Source organism: Pseudorasbora parva, chromosome 19 (genome assembly GCF_024679245.1).
Source record: "Pseudorasbora parva isolate DD20220531a chromosome 19, ASM2467924v1, whole genome shotgun sequence".
In the NCBI taxonomy this organism is placed as follows: domain Eukaryota; kingdom Metazoa; phylum Chordata; class Actinopteri; order Cypriniformes; family Gobionidae; genus Pseudorasbora; species Pseudorasbora parva.
In genome coordinates, this window is record NC_090190.1 from 34,701,497 (window position 1) to 34,715,395 (window position 13,899).

Here is a 13,899-nt window from a genome sequence, read left to right on the forward strand (position 1 = left end):
ACAGCTGCAGAGATGAGGCTTCTATCAGCCATATGAGGTTTGCAAATTAGCACTTTGGTTTGTGAGTTTAAACAGCAACGTGAGGCAAGTAACAAAGTTCTTCAGAGCCCATTGGCCACAAACACTTCAGGTCATAGTTCAAGTGAAATGGGTGTTTAAAATAAGGACATTGAATCTTTAAGGAAAGTCCTGGATGTTGATTTCCACTTTCATCCCTTAAACTGAGTTATTATTTTTCATAATCTATTGTGTAATAGGCCTATATTTGTTCTGATGGCAAAGGTCCGTATGAGCTCCTCAATATGAACACATTTGTTTCAGTACACTGTAAAAAAAAAAAAAAGTGTTTAACTTAAAAAAGTAAATAACCTGGTTACCTCAAAATTGAGTTTATTGAAATAAAAAATTTGTTGATGCAATGAAGGAAATTGGTTTAATAAATAGAAACTCACAATATTATTGTATCCGAGCCACATAAAAATGTGATGAATCATGAAAATAGCACAATTTGACATGTTTCACTGCGTCGTCACAAATGAAACACACAATTACCCAATATGCTCAAAAAATCTTTTAATAATATTTGAATAAAGTTTGTCTATTCTCAAAAATGTTCATTGTATTAACTCAATTTTTTAAGCAACCAGGTAACTTATTTTTTAAATATATTTTTACAGTGTATTGGGTGAAATAGCAATTAATTACTGTAATACAGTATGTTATTTATGATATAATTGCATTAAAACTGTATAGAAAAACTTACATTAAACAATTTAACATCTAATGTTCAAATCTGTCAATGTCATCTACATTAATATTTTCCCCATTCAGTTCTGTGCTGAAGAATTGGCTTTTTTATAGTTGTTGACATTCTGTGATTGTTTAGCAAAGGAAGGCATGTTTGCTGTCGACTAAAATATAGAAAAATTGCAGACTGTGCTTCGGCAGTGTGGATGTCCAAAGCTTTTTGTTCTCTTAAAAACATACTTCTACTTTTAGTTCATTTTTTCAGAAATGTAAAGTTTTCTTAAGAGCACCGGAGAGCAAAAGAAAACAAGTGCACATGAGGATATAGGTTAACCAACTCTGTAATTCATCATTTAAAATGGGCAAAAATACTCCAGAATGCAAGGCAAAGTTTTAGTCTGTTGAAATAAATGTCGGTTGTTGATTTAAAATAGCTCATGCTGACCGTTTGTGTCATTTGTTTTGTAATCATCCACTGCAGACATGAATTGGAAATTATTATTTTCCATAATATTAAAAACTTAATTTTACTTCCTGTTGCTAAAATGTGTTGAAAAAACAGGGAAGTACCAGAGCTGGAAGATATTTTGTAAGATTATCAAGTTAAGGTGGAGAAAGAGAGTAAAGATTAGAAACCGGAAGATGGCAAGGAAACGCGATGAGTTTATTATTCCATGTCGTTTGTTTATTGATTGTCACTCACTAGATGCTGTTGTGCGGCTGGAAAAGTGAACTACATTGGAGAAACTGACGTTTATGCCATTTAGTTTTCCCTCTGTTACGTTTCCTTGTGCAATGTGATTGCTGTCTTATTGACCTGGTTACAGTATTTTCTAACCTGCAGATTTTATGAGACTAGAGATTTCACTGACAACAATCATAATGAAACACATTGTTTGTGAATATACACCGTGTATATCAAAATTTGGGGTTAGTACTTTTTTTTAAGACATTAAAAATGTATCAAAAGTGGCAGTTTTGTGACATTTATAAACAACATCAACATTGATAATAAGAACTAAGCACTTGGTGAAAAAAATAACTCTTAGAAAGCTTGTTTCTGCAAAGGAATAAAAAATACAAATTATAATTGTGACTTTTTAATGTAACAGTTCTGATTTTTTCAGAGTTGTGAGATATAAACTTGGAATTGCAAGGGAATATAGTCCGAAATTAGAGATTAAAGGTACAGTCTGTAAGATTATTGGATCAAAATATCCAAAAAACACTAGAAGTGTTCTATATTTTGTTTACTTGCATCATCCCAGATGTTTCCGAGAATGTTTAAATCCAGAGAAATAAGTGTTTTTACCAGGACACGGACCGTGTCTGTGCGTCACCTATCAATGACATCATACCTGCGCCACCTTCAATTTCCGGGTTTATTTTGTAGATATCAACACCAAAGACGATTTAATATATTATGTTTTATTAGACAGGTGAGCAAATGTTTGGATACAGACAGAAAACTATCAGTTATATATACTATTAGCGGAACACAGTTAACCTTATTGTTTGAATCTCATTTTCCTGATTTGCTGCAAGTACCAGGTTTTACCATACCTAATATCAATTTAGTTTACTGTGTTCAACAAGAGTCTCATAGCAGTCGGTGAGTGAACGCACAGAGTAACGTTAGTAGTACATAACTTTCAACACACTCAAATATATCTAATATTATAAAATAGCGTTGTCTTACCCCACATACACATGAGCAGAAGAAGCGGAAGTGGCCGTCTTCTGCATAATAAAAGTTTAGCTGCTCTCGAGTCATTTGTAGCGCTTGTCCGTCCCTCATTAGCAATCGCTAATCTCATCCATGAACATGATTTCTGCCTGAGCCCCGTCCCGATTCTTTTTCTCTGGCTGTGAGGTGAAGACGACATCTCCAATTAATCCGCGCTCAATCGCGGCATCATCAAGCTACGCATTTGTTTTCAATAGGCGACCTCTAGCGCCCTCTACCTTTAAATTTATGTTAATCTCACAATTATGACGTTTTCTTGAGTTTGGTCACTCTAAGATTAAATTCTCATTAACTGTTAACAACTATTTTTGCCTTACTGCTTAATAGTTAGTAAGTTGTTAAGTTTAGGTAGGATTAAGGGATGTAGAGTCTTTGGTCTCTCATTAGCAGTGTCCCAATTCAGAGGCTGCATTCTTCAAATGCAGATTGTGTCACCATGGAACGACGAAGGCTGTCCCAATTCGAACTCTCCTTTTAAATGTGCCCTCCAAATGCGTCCTTTGTTGGATGGATCCTTTGTAGCCTTGAGGCACACACAACCTTGAGGTAGATGGGCTACAACAGCAGAAGACCCCACCAGGTACCACTCATCTTCACTACAAATAGGAAAAAGAGCCTACAATTTGCACAAGCTCACCAAAATTGGACATTTGAAGACTGTAAAAATGTTCCCTGGTCTGATGAGTCTCGATTTCTGTTGAGACATTCAGATGGTAGAGTCAGAATTTGGCGTAAACAGAATGAGAACATGGATCCATCATGCCTTGTTACCACTGTGCAGGCTGCTGGTGGTGGTGGTGTAATGGTGTGGGGGATGTTTTCTTGGCAAACTTTAGGCCCCTTATTTTTTATCCATGGAAGAAACAAGCTTACATTAAAGACTACTTGTAAACATTTAAAAATATCACTAATCCCACACTTTTGAACTGCATATTGAGTCAGCTAAGACCATGAGACTTATCCAAAGGCCAAGTGTGACCATATATCATTATAACTCTTGTACATTAACAAAATGTGATAGCACATTTCGTGCACACTCAACAAACCAGATAGATACAAAACCGTATTGGTTTTGGTTTGTGCAGTATAATATAAGCACATTGTAGGATCAAATATGTAAATTAGGAGTCACTTTGGTTGTCTTGTAAAGGCCAGAGTCACATCTCTCCGTACCTCTCAATCTCTCCTTCTCTCTTCACTCCCATCAGGCTTCTACTGTACCTACCGCTTGCTGTGTCTCACAAAAGACCCCTCTGTTCTCTGTGCTTTACCCCGGCCACCCCACCCCCTTCCTCAACACCCAAGTGGTACATTCCCTTTCCTCCTCATCCTCCCCCTGGAGTGCGTGTCTCATTGACCGGTCCCATTGTGGAGCTCTTCTCCTCACCTTTAGCTTTAGTTCAGCTACAAAGGTGCATTATTACAGTACAGTTTGCGGATAGTCTGTGTGGCAGACACCTCAATCTGATGTATTATCCAGTTCTGACTCTACAAACAGACCTGTTGTTTCACACATGCTGTAACGCTAAGACATTTGTCTCTTACTGCTCTGCAGATACAGAGACATTGAGAACGACTGATGCCTTGAGGGTCCTAAAATTTAATTACTAAGTATATATGTAACCTTTCAAAAGTGTTGGTAAAGTTTTTATTAATGTTTAAATGAAGTCTCTTATGCTCACCATGGCTGCATTTTTTAATCTAGAATATAGTAAAACCTGTAATCTTGTGAAATATTATTACATTGTAAAATAACTATTTTCTGTTATAATATATTTTAGAATGTAATTAATTCCTGTGATGCAAAGCTGAATTTTCAGCAGCATTACGTCAGTCTCGAGTGTCGCACGATCCTACTGAAATCATTCTAAGATGCTGATTTAGTGCTCAAGAAACATTTCATATTACCAATGTTTGAAATCGGTTGTTTTTGAAACCGCAGTTACATATTTGTTCAGGATTCTTTGTCTTTACTGTAACTTTTAATCAATTAAATGCATCCTTGCTGACATCAAACATTTGAACGGTAGTGTCCATTGTTTTTGTGAAGTTTTGCTTAATGGTTGTGTAGCTAGCTACTAGCTAGTTCATGCTTATAGATCCTCACATTCATCATTGTGTGCTTGACTCATGCATGCAGCCCTAGGTTGATCGTGAGGGTTTTTCCTGCAATTAGTGTTCTGGAAATTGCTTGTTGTTTTTGTAAAAACTTGCTGCTAAGTGACACTCTCTTCCAAAAGCCTGCCAGATGCCTTGCTGTCTACATCCTTAATCGACACCTACCTAAGGTGGCTTTCTAACCTCAGAGGAACCCCATAAGCAGGCCCACACAGAATCTGCACCCACAGAAGTCCAATCTTCACTGATTCATGCAGAATTGGAATGCTTATGATTCACAAAGTTCTTAAAGTGTTAGTTCACTTAAAAATGTACAAACCTGATTCCGAAAAAGTTGGGACACTGTACAAATTGTGAATAAAAAAGAAATGCAATAATTTACAAATCTCATAAACTTATTTTATTCACAGTATAATAAAGATAACATCAAATGTTGAAAGTGAGACATTTTGAAATGTCATGCCAAATATTGGTTCATTTTGGATTTCATGAGAGCTATACATTTCAAAAGAGTTGGGACAGGTAGCAATAAGAGGCCGGAAAAGTTAAATGTACATATATGGAACAGCTGGAGGACCAATTTGAAACTTATTAGGTCAGTTGGTAACATGATTTGGCATAAAAAGAGCCTCTCAGAGTGGCAGTGTCTCTCAGAAGTCAAGGTAATTAAAAAAAATATTTGTAAGATGGGCAGAGGATCACCAATGCCCTCAATGCTTTGGCAAAAAATAGCGGGAAGGGAAGACCTTGCATTTTTAAACATGACAATGCCAAACCACATACTGCATCAATTACAACATCATGGCTGTGTTGAAGAAGGATCCGGGTACTGAAATGGCCAGCCTGCAGTCCAGATCTTTCACCCATAGAAAACATTTGTCGCATCATAAAGAGGAAGATGCGACAAAGAAGACCTAAGACAGTTGAGCAACTAGAAGCCTGTATTAGACAAGACATTCCTATTCCTAAACTTGAGCAACTTGTCTCCTCAATCCCCAGACGTTTGCAGACTCTTATAAAAAGAAGAGGGGATGCCACACAGAGGTAAATATATCCTTGTTCCAACTTTTTTGAGATGTGTTGATGAATTAAAATCAACTTATTTTTTTAACTTAGTTAAACATTTGATATGACATCTATGTTATATTCTGAATAAAATATTGAAATTTGAAACTTCCACATCATTGCATTCTGTTTTTATTCACAATTTGTACAGTGTCCCAACTTTTTTGGAATCGGATTAGTGAATTCTGTCATTAATTACTCACCCTCAGGGCTTGACATTAACACCTGCCAACACGCCAAATGCGGGTAGATTTCATCTGTGGCGGGTACGGCAGCCACTCCCACTAGCCACTTTGGCAGGTAGAATATAATTTACAGCCAAATTAAATGCCAAGCTACACTTTAACTACAATTCTTTATCGATGTCAGAATATTACGTCCATACATTCAGCAGCCCAATTAAATACCTGTCTGTCATAATTTTAGCTAATCAAAAAACGATGAATACATATTAAATAAATATATATTAGTATCTGAATTTTTATTTACTATTGTTTTTGTAATTTGCCTATTTTTTTTATTTTTTTTATATAGCCTAACTAAAATAACTCAAAGTGGATTTCTCTAAAATAAAATAATAAGTGGATTTTTTGAAGGGACAAGTGAAAGAGAATTTTTTAGCCAGACGGACAAGAGCCTGGATAAACAGGATAATACTGCAACTAAATTTGATTTGGCTGTACAGTCGTTCTGGAGAAAACAGTGATGTTATCAGCTTATTTTAATTTATCATGTAGCGACAATGTTGGCCGATCAGGATAGTTTATAGAATTAAATAAGACGTAATGAATTAATTTTTTTTGCATATTTAGTTGAATAACTTAGATCATAATTTTAATGTCCCCAACTGAGCAAGCCAAGCCAAAGGCGACAGTGGCAACGATTCAAAACTCCATCAGGGCATGATGGAGAAAAATAAACCTTGGGAGAAACCAGACTCGGTCGGGGTGCCAGTTCTCCTCTGGCCTATTAACAAACAGTGTATGATTATTATTCTGGCCACATTACTGGTCAGAAATCATATTAGATCTGAATATTCATATGGGGACGTTCCATAGGAGTAATGGTTTTTATACCGTACAAACCGTATTTTCTGTCCCCCTACACTGCTCCTCCCCCTAAACCTACCCATCACAGGAAACATTCTGCATTTTACATTTTCAAAAAAACTCATCCTGTATGATTTATAAGCCTTTTGAAAAGTGAAGACATGGGGAAATGTCCTCATAAGTCATCCTCTTCTGTAATACATATGTCATACCCATGTCATTATACACATTTGTGTGCTGATATGTCACAAAACACACACACACACACACACACACACACACACACACACACACACACACACACACACACACACACACACACACACACACACACACACACACACACACACACACACACACACACACACAAAAAAATAAAATTTCACAAATAATTACAAAGAAATGGAGAACAACACATTGAATTAAACATGAAATGCTGTAGTATTTAATCGTATTTAAATAGTTTACAGAGTTGACCTCTTTAATGGCAAACATATTATAAATATAAATATGAAGATTACTGACTTAATATCAAAACATAGACTCCGAAAAATTCAGCCAGGCATTCTCTGATCAAGCTGCTCTTGATTCTGCATCTCCTCAGCAGACGATCCATTATTTCTGCCCTCTGTACTGTCGGTGTTTTTCTGTTCCTTTACATATAAGAGTAAATGTAGGCCAGACAGATGATTCTCAGGACTCCATTGAGGAGTTCTCGAATGAAAAGATCCAGTCAGCACCGTAGAGAACGCATGCTCTTCTGTTTAGATAATTATCACACCACATAGGCAGGGGCGTAGCCATCTTTTCAGAAGTGAGGGGGACAGAAATGTCGTAATACCATTTTTTTTTTTTTTTTTGGACCAATATAATTTATCGCATCTCTTGCTTTTAATTGGGCAAGATATCAAATACACTGCTGAACAATAACCAATAATTAATATCTATAATATTATTCTCCTATTCTCCTTTTTTTTGTGTGCCAATTTTATGATTGGTTTATATACTACAAACACTTCTGCATTAAGACTCCATAGATTTTATGCAATGTAAAAATATATATATATATTCTGATGTAACTCATCTGTTCTCTATGTGAATATATAGTAAAATGTAATTTATTCCTGTGATCAAAGCTGAATTTATCATCATTACTCCAGTCTTCAGTGATCCTTCACTAATCATTCCCATATGAGGATCTGATGATCAACACACATTTAGGATTATTATCAGTTGTGCTGCCCATGGTGATGCTTAATTTTCTAAACATTTGTGGTAAAATTAAAAGAGAGAAATTAATACTTTTATTGATCAGACATGCATTAAATTGATCACAAGTGATATTTTTAATATTACAAATTAGATAATTTATTTAATAAATGCAAATAAATGCTGTCCATTGAACTTTCTATTCATTAAAGAATACTGAAAAATAACATGTAGGCTATCATGGTTTCCACAACATTTTGGGAACTGTTTTCAACACAGATAATAATCATAAATGTTTCTTGATTATGAAATCCTCATCTGAGAATGATTAGTGACGGATCATGTGACACTGAAGACTGGAGTAATGATGATAAATTCAGCTTTGATCACAGGAATAAATTACTATATATTCACATAGGGAAAAAAAGCGGTTTTAATTTGTAATAATGTTCAAAATATTACTGTTTTAACTATTTTCGATTACATAAATGCAGCCGTGGTGAGCAGAATACTAAACATTAAAAAAGCTGCATTATTCATGATACTTTATTGTCAATAAATAGGCTACATTGAGATGACTTAAAAAACACACATAAAGCATATATTGTCGCACTCGTCTGATTGTCGTCGTCACGTTTCATCACTCATAACGATTGTTCTCCTTCAGCTGCAGCTCCAGCTTGACAGGGTATTACGAACCCACTTTTGGACTTTCTGTGAGAGCGCACTCCTCATATTAAGATTCGGAAAAAATTACAGGTCATGCATAGATAATTTTTTGTCTCTGAATTTAAATCTTGATGTATTCACATTGGTTTCTATGTAAATACACTTGCCCCTGACCTCAAGAAGCGCGCTATCAACCGAGTTTAGAGAAGGCTGTCGTTAGCGTCTCTGTTAACTTGTCCGCCCCCACACAGAGTAACACCGGTTCGAATCCCGCTCGGAGCGGGTCGACTAGGATCGGTGAGACCCAGTAAAAGTGCGGGGGACGAAAATACATTTTATTAAAAGTGAGGGGGACACGTCCCCCCCGTCCCCCGCGTAATCTACGCCCATGCACATAGGTAAACGCAGACTGTCTGATGTGTGTGTGTGTGTGTGTGTCTGGAGAAGGAATGACAATTACATGTAGTACATTGCCCTTTTGTAATAAAACGATGAGTAGTTTATTGTTAACTTTTATCTGTGATGCACTGCTCAAAATTAATGTTGTTTTTGATTTATGCAAAATACTGTCAACAGTTTCAAAAATGTGTGTTTTACTCTGGCTCTCCCTCTCTATAGTCATAAAAAGGTAAAAAATAATAATAAAGAGATCCAGAAGATGTCTTGTTTTAGCTGAAGCATTTATGCAGAAGTGTCCTGCTCCTGAAGGGCCAAACGTCCCGCAGATTTGAGCTCCTAAACACTTGGCTGGGAGTTTCTAATACGTCTGAAGACCTTGACTGGTTTCAGGTGTGTTTAATAAGGGTCAGAGCTAAACTCTGCAGGATACTGGCCCTCCACACTGTAAAAAGTGATCGGTTGACTTGAATTAAAGTGAGGAAATCCATTGCCTTAAAATGATTAAGTAATAAAAACTATAATAATATTGTAATAAACAGCAGATGAAAATGGTCTGTTATAACGCCAGTGCTAATTCATGTGTGTTGTCATTGACAAATAAATACATACACAGATTAGATTTCATTTTTTATTATACATACATGTTATATAAGGCATGTATAAACACAATAAACATTTTAAATATTCTAAATAACACAAAATTTGGTAAATATGTAGCATAAATAATCCATTTGGTCTATGCTGCCTTGATCTGACAGCTGGTCCTTGATTTTGATTTCCATTCGCTGCTTTTTTTGGGGTGGTGAACGGTCCACACCTGCAATGTCCTGTTGAAGGAACAGACAGAATCCAGATTTAATGAGTGGTTCTTAATCTAAAGAACATTTTGCTTCTATTATTTCGATATGAGGGATCTGAAAATGATGAAACATGATTGAAGTATTTAATTTCTAAACCTAAGTAAAACTGAGAGATAGGTGAGACTAACCAATGCTCGTTTCCGGGTCAGCTGGGTCCTGGGCTGAAGGCTGCTCAGAGTCCTCCGGTTCACTTTCGAAGTGTTTATCGAAGGTGATCGTGAAATACTGGACAGGTTTGTGCTTCTTAGACTAAATCTAAAGCTGTATGTTTTTATCGTTTTGAAATATAAAAGGATTTTAAATAGAGGACCTGGAAAACATCGTAGCATAGTTGAAGGTAGTGCTTACTTAAATAAATCTTAAAATAAGTCAATACAAGAGATAGAAGGGACTTACAGGAGCTTCTGTGCTCCAACCGGGCATGGGTGCTCCCTGGAGAGACCCGGGTGGTCGCTTTGGGGAACACGGTGGAACAAGTGTTCTCTTGGCAGGAACAGACTCTCCCTTTGGGTTCTTCTGCTGCTCCTGCTCCAACATTTCCCTCCACTTCTCCCTGTGCGGCCTACGGATTATGAGGCTTGAGGCAGGCACAACTGCTGGTGCATTCTGTAAACGCTGCCTCAGGAGCTCTTTGCTCCGCAGCTCAGGGTCTGTAACATGTCTCCTTTCGGAGATCGTGTCAGTAAACTTTGTGCAACAGACAGGCTCTATCTTTAGGGAAGGGGCTAGAGTCCTCTGTTGGAGCAGCTCCTGCCTCGGTGGTTCAGAGATCTTAAGTTTTGGACAACCTAAGATCTTTGGCATGGGAGCCAAAGGTGCCCTTAGAGGCTTGTTGGGCATTGGTTTTTCAAACGAGGTCTTTTTTAGATCCTCACTCTGATGCAGAGAGACCCCGAGTTGTCCACTTGGGGACCCATTGGGAACAGGTGCTTCCTGCTGCTTTTTCAGCTTCCGCTTTCTCTGCTGCTGTGTGTTCTTCAGAGAAGCATCTGAGTCCGGGACCTCCTCAGAAGTATCACTGAAGAACATGGATGAGGCGAGGCCCTCCTGTTTGTTTCTGGATGACACAGGTGCTTCATTTCTGGGACTAGCTGGCACAGGAGCTTCCTTTTTGGGTCTACCTGGCACAAGAGCTTCCTTTGTGGGTCTGGTTAGCACAGGTGCTTCCTTTGTGGGTCTGGTTAGCACAGGTGCTTCCTTTGTGGGTCTGGTTAGCACAGGTGCTTCCTTTGCGGGTCTGGATGGCACAGGTGCTTCCTTTGTGGGTCTAGCTGGCACAGGTGCTTCCTTTGCGGGTCTGGATGGCACAGGTGATTGCACAGGTGCATGTGGGGAGCATGCAATCATCTGTGAGGCAGCCACAGGTGCTCTCTTTAGAGACTTGGCAGTTTCTAAAGAGGCCTCTTTCAGATGTTTAGTTAGATAATCAGGGATCCTGAGTTTTCCTCTTTTTGGGGATCTAGGCACATGTGGCTCCTGGTGCGACTCAGCAGGAACAGGTGCTCCCTGTGTCTTCTGCCTCCAATTCTTGGTGGTCTTCAGTGTTGTATCTGAGAAGCCAGAGTTCCGGGACTGAGCCTTCCCAGATGCAGCACTGAAGAGCCGGGATGTGGGGCATGAAGTTCTTCCTGCCTCCTCTGTTCCCCAACTCTGGCCTGAGATGAGGTCCCCATACATGAGGTCCTCAGGCTCGTCAGAGATGGGATCGGAAACCTCCATGATTGCCCACCACCGCCCCGCAGCAAGGGCCGTCATGAGCTCATCCGAGTACTCAGATGGCTGCTCTGTAATCTCAAATATGGTGGGCATAGTTGACATGTTGACACTCATGTTGATGTGATGGTGAAAGATGATCTACACGCGGACAATACTTTGATATCTAAAACTGTGAAATACTATCAAAGAAAGAGAAAAGGAAGCAATGATTTAAGTAAACATACAGTATACATACAGCAGGGCTCGACATTAGCGCTTGTCCAGGACAAGTGGATTTTCTGAAGGGGCAAGTGAAAGAGAATTTTACTTGACTGACCGGACAAGCAGCCTGATTAAAACGTCAATAACAAAACTGGAAGATGCTTTTGACGCTCACGCAGCCTCTCGAGGAAAAATACAAAACAAATGAGCGCCGCTCACACAAAGAAACTTAGTTAACATACACAGTTCAAATTCTAAATTATTTTTTATATTTATAACTGTGGCAAGGGGGGCGTGGTTCAGCGAGGTCTGCAGCGGGAGAGAGAGCCGCGGGACAAGCGGTAAGTGAGTGGGTTGGAAGCAGATTAATAACACCTGTCTCTCGTTCCAGTAATGAGCGCGGAGAGGGTATAAAACATCGGTGGAACCGGAGATCGAGGAGAGAGAGAGATCGGACGGTTGTTGCTAAACCCCCAGAGACTGAATGCCGACTGAAGCCCAGGCGGCCGCCCAACAACTGCCGGTGGCGAACCTCCTGGAATATGAAGACCTGAAGAGGGCCATCATCCAGCGGGTCGGCCGGACCCCAGAGCAGCACCGCCAGAGGTTCCGCTCACTGGAGTGGGGCGAGGCCGGCCGACCCTTCGCGATGGCCCAACAGCTCCGGGACGCGTGCCGCAAATGGCTATTGGCCGGTGGAAGCGACGTGGACCACATCGTCGATCTGGTGGTACTGGAGCAGTTTATCGCTCGGCTACCCAAGAAGACCGCCGAGTGGGTCCAGTGCCACCGGCCCATGTCGCTGACGACGGCCATCACCCTGGCGGAGGACCATCTGGTGGCGTGCCCGGGGGTCGGCGAGCCCCTACTAACCTCTCCCTCTCTCTCTCCCCCCTCTGTCTCTCCTTCTCGCCCTGTCCCTCTCCCTAGGTCCCGCCCTCCAGGGCCCCCTCGTATTCCCCCCAGAGGCCGGGGTGGAATGGGCCCAGGGCAATACGGGAGTTCGAGGGCCCCGCCCAGGGGGGCGGGGCTGCTGGGGTCGGGCGGGGATAACGGTTCCGGTTCCACCCCCCCTCCGCGCTCATTTTCCAACCCACTCCCCGCAGGGGCGGCGGGCAGGCCTGGGCTGGCCTGCTGGCGGTGCGGCGACCCGGACCATTTTGTGGACCGATGTCCGATGATGGACATCGGGACAATGATCCGGGTCCCGGACTTCCAGCGGACCACCCCTGATCAAGCAGGAGAGTACCAAATTCCTGTGAGTATCAAGGGGGGTACATATCAGGCCTTGGTGGATTCAGGATGTAACCAAACCTCGATCCATCAAAGCCTGATGCAGCCTGGGGCATTGGATACAAGCCGCATGGTTAAGGTGCGGTGTGTGCACGGGGATGTGGTGGAATATCCGGTTGTCCCAGTCACGATACAGTTTAGGGGAGAAAATCATAGTGTTGAGGTGGCGGTTAGTCCCCACCTCCGGCATCAGCTAATTCTGGGGACAAATTGGCCCGCCTTTCCGGCGTTATTGGGGTCGTTATGCGCGGATACCGCTTGGGAGAACAAGGCTAGGAACGGGGCGGTGCGAGTGCAGGTTGGCGAGACTGATACGGGGCCCTTGGGAACCACTTCAGAGGAACCGAGCGGGGTCGAGAGACTGATTCTCTCGGACCGCGATGACTTCCCTCTGGAGCAGTCCCAAGATGAGACTCTAAAACATGCTTTCCAACAGGTCCGCACTATCGACGGTCAGTCCCTCCAACCCGCATTGCCCGTCACGTATCCTTATTTTGCCATAATTAAGGATAGGTTGTATCGAGTGACCCAAGACGCTCAGACAAAAGTGGATACAACCCAGTTGTTAGTCCCAAAGAGCCGCCGGGAAATGCTTTTCCAGGCGGCTCACTCTAATCCGATGGCGGGCCACCTGGGACAGGCGGCCACGCTGAATCGTTTAATGACCCGATTTTTTTGGCCAGGCATTCATGACAATGTGCGCAGGTGGTGCGCGTCTTGTCCGGAATGTCAGTTGGTAAACCCACTGGCCGCTCCAAAAGCGCCATTGCGCCCCCTACCATTAATGCAGGTCCCCTTCGAGAGAATTGCGATGGACCTCATCGGG